The following is an 8559-nucleotide window of genomic DNA, read 5'->3' on the forward strand; positions in this document are numbered from 1 at the left end:
AAATTTTAGGCCGAATGGAGAAGATAAAGGAAACAGCCTAAAATTTAGAAACAATAAATTACTCTCTTAACCAATTTGTGTTTTTTAATTTAAAATTATTTAACTAAAAGATAGTGGTATTTTAGAGAATTTAAGAATTTGTGTAAGAGCATTTTAGTATGTAAAAAGTTGAAACCCAAACAGGGAACTCTATTATTAACATTGTGTGTGTATATATCCCCAAAACTAGAGGTATAGAATTTGGTGTAAACCAATCTATTACTTAAGTTTGAAACATTTTATGTGGCATTCTATTATTGGTGGGTGTAAAATATAGTTTTACTAAAACCCAATCCATATCAAATTTGAACTCATGTACAATATTATTGTTTTTTGACTTCTTGAATAATTTTTTTTTTTTTTTTTGATACCATTCAAAGGGAGTTAGAAACAAAAGTTACAAAAAGGCTGGGTTGTACCAGCAAAGGTTCATAGGCACTCGGGTTGCCCTTTTAGCTACAGACCATACAGGTTTAACAATGAAATGGGAAACTAAAAACATATTGCAGATAAGACCTGTTTGAGTTAGAAAATTTAGATCAGCCAATCTAGTATTATCTAGTCAATCTGGTGTCTTTTTCTTCCTAAAGGCTTGGACTACTCTTCTGCTATCACCTAAAAACAAAATTTGTTGGAACCCATGGTTTCATGCTCTGATGCCAGCTTCCACCATAGCTTCAAACATTGCCCCATATGTTGACCTGGCTGCACTACTAGCTACTCCAAAGAAAATACTAACTCCCTGCATATTAACTGATTCATAGGCAAAAGAACATCTTTTTGGCTTTTTTCATCTTGCTCCTGCAATCTTTATGATTAACTGTCATTGACTTGCTGCTGGTTGCTGTGTTGCCTTTGGTCTTCCTGGGCTGCTGTTTTAGTTTGGCTGCTCATTGAATGATTCTTTGTACCTGCAAGACAGAGATTGTGCTGTTAGAATCACATCCATAGGATTAGCAAATATTCCTTCATGGGCCACCCGAATCCTATGGTTCCAAATTGTCCACAGAGTTGTAAAACTAGCCTGCAGTTATTCCATAGAGTTTGCTTCTCATTTTTTATGTCTGTTGAGAAGAGAAGCCAGCCATTGCTGGACTGTTGTGTTGTTGAAATCAGATGAGTGAATGGCTAAAGCTGAACCATGCCAGCAAGCTCTTGAGAAGGGGCATAACAGAAATAGGTGTGTGGTAGACTCATCCTCTGCATTGTAGAAAGGACACAAGCTCTGTGTAGTGATTCCTCTATTATTTAGGCTAAGAAGGGTGGGCAATCTGTCATGCATAAGTTTCCCCACAAAGGTATTAATTTTCAGAGGATCTTGAATAAATTATTGAGACATGTCAAATATATGGACATGCACCAATAATTGTTTGTCACATTACGTTGTAGTAGTGAGTGATCCAAGAATAACAAATGAGTTTTAGAAGAGGCTTTGCTTTACTTATGTTAAAAATTATATTAGATATAAAATAAATGGTAGAGTCCTCTATATCACTGGTTATAATATACCCAAAAAAAAAAAAAAAAAAAAAGAAGAGAAATACATTTGAAGATTTTTGTTGTCATAAAACCACCCCAAAAAAGGAAAAATGAAAACAGAAGGATCAATAGCACTAATGTTTGAAACTTAAGAGATTAATAAGTTACACTTACTTCTTGGTTTTTTTTTTTTTTTTGGGGTGGGGGGGGGGGGTGGGGAAGTAAAGCCCTACATTAATTAATAACAATATAAAGAAAGACTATTAGTTCATAATTAGTAATAATATAAGGAAGGACCATCACTTCATAATTAGGGGTGGTAATTTGTGTGTGCGTGTCGGGTTTGTATCATGTTTACTTACGAGTATTTGACTATATGGGTCAATATTAATCTAACACTTTTATTAAATGGGTAAAAGTTCATCAATTTTATCACGACTTGTTTATTAAATGAGTCAGTCGTGTCGACCCATTTATCATATTTTATCAAAGTAAAAGAATATATATATATATATATATATTAGTATTAACCAAATTGCTCTAAACTATGAAAAACCAAACAAATAAAATTTTTTAAATATAAAACTCAAAACTAACAAGTAATTGTATCACAGATAATCATTTAAAACTAAAGTATATCTCAATATCTCAAATATTCAATCACAATATGTCAAAGAATATAGACCACAACAACTAATAAGTTTATATACCTAGAGTTTGAAGGGTATATTGGCAAAATATCATTTAATTAATAGAGTCAATTGGGTCAAACGGGTTTCATGTGTTGGACATGAATCCGACACGTTTCTTAAACAGGTCAGTCGTGTCAACCCAAATATGACACAAACTCAATAAGCCTCAACCCATAAACTGCTAATTTCATGTCGTGTCGTGTTAGATTCACGAGTCGTGTCATATTTTGCCAACTATATTCACAATTAATAAGGATCAAAACACTCATTTTGAAACTAAAGAGATAAATATCACTCACTTATTCTCCCCCCCCCCCCCCCCCCCAAATTTAGAGTAATGCTAGGGATACACTCCAACCCATACCCAAATCTACACTTTACTTATGTGTCAACTCTTGATTGAATTTCAGCATTTTCAAGTACAAGTGGTGGATCCATGTGAAGATATTAAAATCCAATAAGGAGTTGACATATAAGCAAGGTGTGAATTTAAGTGTGGGTTGGATTGTGTCCCTAGCATTACTCATTTATTTTTTGGAAGTAAAGCCTTGCATTAATTAATAGACTATTGCTTCACAATTAATATGAGGAAGGACTATTACTTCATAATTAATGTTCCATTATAATATAAGGGTGTGAATTTAAGTGTGGGTTGGATTGTGTCCCTAGCATTACTCATTTATTTTTTGAAAGTAAAGCCTTGCATTAATTAATGAGGAATGATATGTCCACAATATTTTCACAATATTTTTACAACAAATCCTAAATGACAGGTTGTTACTGGTTGTTATTGTTGGGGTAAAAAAGTAATCTTAGTGTTAGGTTCAAATTTGAACCAATAACAACTAATCACCTGTGATTTGTTGTGAAAATGTTGTAAACGAAACATCTCTCTTAATTAATAGACTATTACTTCACAATTAATACAAGGAAGGACTATTACTTCATAATTAACGTTCCGTTATAATATAAGGGTAGACTATCAATTCATAATTAATTAATAACAATAAATGGAAGGACTATTGCTTCATAATTGCATCATACCATGAAATATGGTTTTGGTGGAAATAAGGATGGTACAGTTCCCAAATGCCCTATAGAAGAGTGTAGAATTGCATAATCCTCCTACTTCAACTCGGAGATGGCAAAACTCTCTACCTTTTGCTATGTTCTTCTTCTCCTCGTGATCAGCTGTGGTAAATACTTCAAAATTTAAACTTTTATTATATATTTCTCCTTTTCCAGTTATTTCAAGCCTTATATTTCTCCCAATTCTCACACACCCAAAAGGGGAAAAAAATCTTAATATTGATAAAATCAATCAAGTGCAGATTTGTCATATTAATTTTTTTTTTTAAATCATTACTAATATGCTATATTAGTATATTTATTGAAACACCAAAGTCATAACTTAATCAAGCTGCTTTGTGATTCATTCAATGTCTATTGTGACTTTGTAGGTGAGGAATTGGTTCCCATGATAGAAGCAAAACGATGCCACAAAACTTGGAATTGTAAGGGTGAAGGCCGATGCCTGGCTGATTGTCAAAACCAATTCAAGGGTACGGGAATGTGTGACTTAGTCACTGCACCTTCTGTTCCTAAGCAGTGCTTTTGTGTGTACCCATGTTGATGATGGAAAATGTACTGAAAAAATTGGTATTAAAATAAATTGAACTCTATGGTTATGGTTATGGATTATTTATGTCAAAGTTTAAGAATGATTTATATGAGTTATCTTCTTCTTCCTCCTCAAGATAAGAATGATTTATATGATATATCCGCAGCTCGTGGATTTTGACTCTTCCTATCTACCAAGCATCTTGTCGTGATTATTTGGTTTTTTTGGGATGGGAGAATTGAAATAAAAATCTTGTTTTCTGCTCTGTTCCACTGAATCTAGTTTGCCCCAAAAAAGTAAGAAAGAACAAAAGATGTGCTTTCAAAAAATCCATTAGCAAAAAGATATCTTGGAAGTCCTTTTGTTTTTTTTCCATGAGAAAACCACAATAAAAGCCTCACAATGTACTCCATCAATCAAAGTTTGCCACACATCTTTAAAAAACCCAAAAAAATAAAAAACAAAAACAAAAAACCAACAATGTGATTCTGTTGTGATAACACGTTTTTTGGTATTCCACAGCTTAGTCATAAAACCACCCCCCCAAAAAAAAAGTGAAATGCACATTTTTTGTGATAATTGTTAACACTGTAATTAACGTGAATGTTTTGTATACATCCGACGTATGAGATACTGTCTCGAAATTAACTATGGAGATGAAAAAAGAGGGTTTAAGGAGGAAAAAATCCATGAGTTAATGACTAGTGACCACGAATTTATTCTACTTATATAAATCTAAAGCGTAGAATTTTTTGGTTGCTACGCTCATGTTCAGTCACGTTAGTGTAGCATTTGGTCAACTTGGTCCATTTTGGTCTCCTTTGGTCTATCTTGGTCCACTTCAGTCCATCTAGTCCACTTTGGTGATACTTTGGGAGGAGAGGTTTTGGTAAAAAGAGGAGTGGTTTCATTGATAATTATGTTACAATCTTAACCTAATGTTAGTAGGTTTTTGATAAAATTACATTTTTCTTATATTTTATTAATGTATTTGTTTTCTAATATAGGTGATAGATTTACTTATATCTACTTTCTCTCTAGGTTATACAAGACATAGAAGATGAGTCCCGTCAGAAAAACTGAAAAATCTGGCCTTTTTTGTTCTATTTGTGAAATGCATTTGGGAATATTAAGGAAGGAAAAAATGACTACCGAAAATGTTATGCTCAAAAATTCTTTAGAATAATGTGCATTATTTTGTTAAATGCTATGTTATGTACATGTAAATCAACAATTTAACACATTTTATACGCTCTAGTCAGTATGATAAATTTCTTTCTCCGCGGTGCAACGGGTGTCCTATCATATGCTTCTTTAATTTAAATGCAAAAACAAGTTACTATTCATTAACCTTCCACAGCTAAGACACAAACAACCTGAATTTATGAGTGAGCCTGCACATAAATAAAGTCCTACAAATTATGCACACCTACAGAATAGTCAGGTATTCGAAGAGTGCTAGACATTCCGTTAATTTAAAAATTAATAATAATTCTCCATTGAGTATGCACATAAAAGGGTGACGCATATATCTTGTGAAGTCCCCCTCTAAACTACCCCCCTCCAAAAAAAGACCCAAAAACTATCTCATACATTGGAGATATACATTCTTCCCCTCTCATAGTGTGTGTGCTCCGCAACCATGTGGGATACACCTTTTTTTTTATGTGAAAATTTCAACCAAGGCAAAACCATCATAGTCTCTCTCTTTTCATATTAGTTACTCTCCTACCATTTTACTATACATTGGCAACATCCGATAGAGTCACTTAAGGGGCAGATTAAACAGTTAATAAGGATCAATACCACTCATTTTGACCTTTAAGGGATCAATACCACTCATGTATTTTTGGCTTTTTAAAATTTTTTATTTAGAGTAATGCTAGGGGATACACTCCAATCCACACCCAAATCTACACCTTACTTACGTGATTCATGTGAAAGTGCTAAAATCTAGTTAGGAGCTAAAACCTAAACCGGGTGTGAATTTGGGTGTGAGTTGGGGTGTGTCCCTAGTATTGCTCATTTATTTTTTTTGGAAGTAAAGCCCTACATTAATTAATAGATTATTACCTAACTAATATAAGGAAGGACAGTTACTTTGTGATTAATTTTTCAGTATAATATAAGGATAGACTATAAATTCATAATTAATAACAATAAATGAAAGGACTATTGCTTCATAATTGCATCATAACATGAATTATGGTTTTCTTGGTGGAAATAAGGATTGTACAGTTCCCAAATGCCCTATAAAAGAGTATGGAATTGCATATCCTCGTACCTCAACTCAGAGATGGCAAAACTCTCTACCTTTTGCTATGTTCTTCTTCTCCTAGTGATTAGCTGTGGTAAATACTTTAAAATTTAAACTTTTATGATTTATTTCCCCTTTTTAAGTGATTCCAAGCCCTACATTTCTCCCCATTCTCACACACCCAAAAGGAAAAAAAAAAAAAAAAAAAATCTTAATATTGATAAAATCAATCAAGTGCATATCTGTCATATTAATTTTTTTTTAAATTATTACTAATATGCTATATAAGTTTTTTTTTTTTTTGGAGTGAAAAACCAAAGCCATAACTTAATCGAGCTGCTTTATGATTAATTCAATGTTTATTTGTGACTTTGTAGGTGAGGAAATGGTTCTCATGACAGAAGCAAAACAATTCAAGGTTGAGGGTGTCAACCCTTGCGACATAACTTGGCCTTGTCAGGGTGACGACCGATGCCGGAAGGACTGTAAAAAGAAATACAATGGTGACGGATTGTGTGATACAAGCACTTCACCTTACGTTCCTAAGAAGTGCTTTTGTGCATACCCATGTTGATTATGGGACATGTACTGAAAATATTGGTGTTAAAATAAATTTAACTCTATGGTTATGGTTATGGATGTTTTATGTCAAAGGTTAAGAATGATTTAGATGAGTTCTCTTCTTTTTCTTCTTCTTCAAGATAACAGTGATTTATATGAAATATACAGGTCGTGGAGAGAGAGAGAGAGAGAGAGAGAGGGAGGGAGAGAGAACAAAAGATGTGCTTTCAAAAAATCCATTAGCAAAAAGATATCTTGGAAGTCTCTTTTTTTTTTTTTTTTCGTGAGAAAAACACAATAAAAGTCTCACAATGTACTCCACCAATCAAAGTTTCAATAAATCTTAAAATTAATTAAAAAAAAAACTCAACAACGTGATTCTTTTGTGACAACATTTTTTGGTATTTCACAGCTTAGTCATAAAACCACCAAAAACAAATGAGAAATACACATTTTTTGTGAAAACTATTAACAGTAAAATTAATGTGAAAGTTTTGTATGCATTTGGTGTATGAGATTCCGTCTTGAATTAACAATGGAGATCCATGCCTCCAAAACCCTCCCCCACCCAACCCCCCCCCCCCCCCCAACCCCCCCCCCCCCCCCCCAAAAAAAAACAATTTGAGTTACTCTCCAATAAGATTAGAGAAAAATTGGCAGTTTCCTCTCAAGAGAAAACAAAAATAAATAGCTTAATCCCTCCAAAAGAAATTTTTAACAAAATGTTCTACAATTTTTTATTAACAATTCCTTTTGTTATAGTCTTTATTTACACAATGATTATGTTTTTTCCCCCCTTTTTGTTTTTTGTTTTTTTTTTGTTTTTTTTTTAACTTATCGTTTTCATCTTTTTATTTATAAATCGATAGTTGGAAAGTTGAGGGATTTGAATCCTGGATGTCTCCATTGAAAACACCAAAAAATGCCAAGTAGTTAAGTTTTAAGGCTCTTAGCTCCAATCTTTTTAGAATTTAATTATTTTTCTTTTGGATTATTTTCGGATTATTTTCTATACATTTTTAGAGTAAAATTCCACTAATGGAGATGGAAAAAGAGGGTTTAAAGAGGGGGGGGGGGGAATCCATGAGTTAATGACTAATGAAACCCTGCCACGAATTTATTCTATTTATATAATAACTAAAATGTATTATTTATTATTATTACGCGCATGTTGAGTCACATCAGTATAGCATTTGGTCAACTTAGTCCATTTTGGTCTACTGTAGTCTATTTTGGTCCACTTCAGTCCGTTCAGTCCATTTAGTCTACTTTGGTGATACTTTGGGAGGAGAGGATTTTGTAAAAAGAGGAGCTGCTTCATTAATAATTATGTTACAATCTCAACCTAATGTTGGTAGGTTCTTGATAAAATTACATTTTTCTGTATTATTAAAGTCTTGTATTTGTTTTCTTATATAAGTGATAAATTTACTTATATCTGTTTTCTCTTTAAGTCATACAAGACATATAGAATATGAACCATTTATAAAAAATACTAGAAACAAATTTCATCCCCACATTAACATTATTTATAAAATAATCGCTTTATAAATTAATTTATTGTAAAATACATTATGTTTCCTTGAAAAAAAAACCTACAAAATTTAAAACACTTTCAAATAACAAATGTAAATAGTTCAAGTTAGAAAATTTAAATATTGTATTGACTATACTTTGTTAGAAAATTATCTTATTATTTTAAAGTCTTATTATTTTAAGAAGGAGATTAGGACTAACACTAATTAAAACTAGTGAGAAACAAAGACTGAATGAACTTAAATTGTTTGTTGAAAGGATTGTAGAAAAGAATGGAGAAAAGCTGTGGAGTTTTGGATATGGAACCCGCCAAAAAAGAAAAAGAAAAAACTGGCTTTTTTTGGATTTGTGAAATGCATTTGGGAATATTGAGA

This window comes from Quercus lobata, chromosome 4 (assembly GCF_001633185.2).
Source record: "Quercus lobata isolate SW786 chromosome 4, ValleyOak3.0 Primary Assembly, whole genome shotgun sequence".
NCBI lineage: Eukaryota > Viridiplantae > Streptophyta > Magnoliopsida > Fagales > Fagaceae > Quercus > Quercus lobata.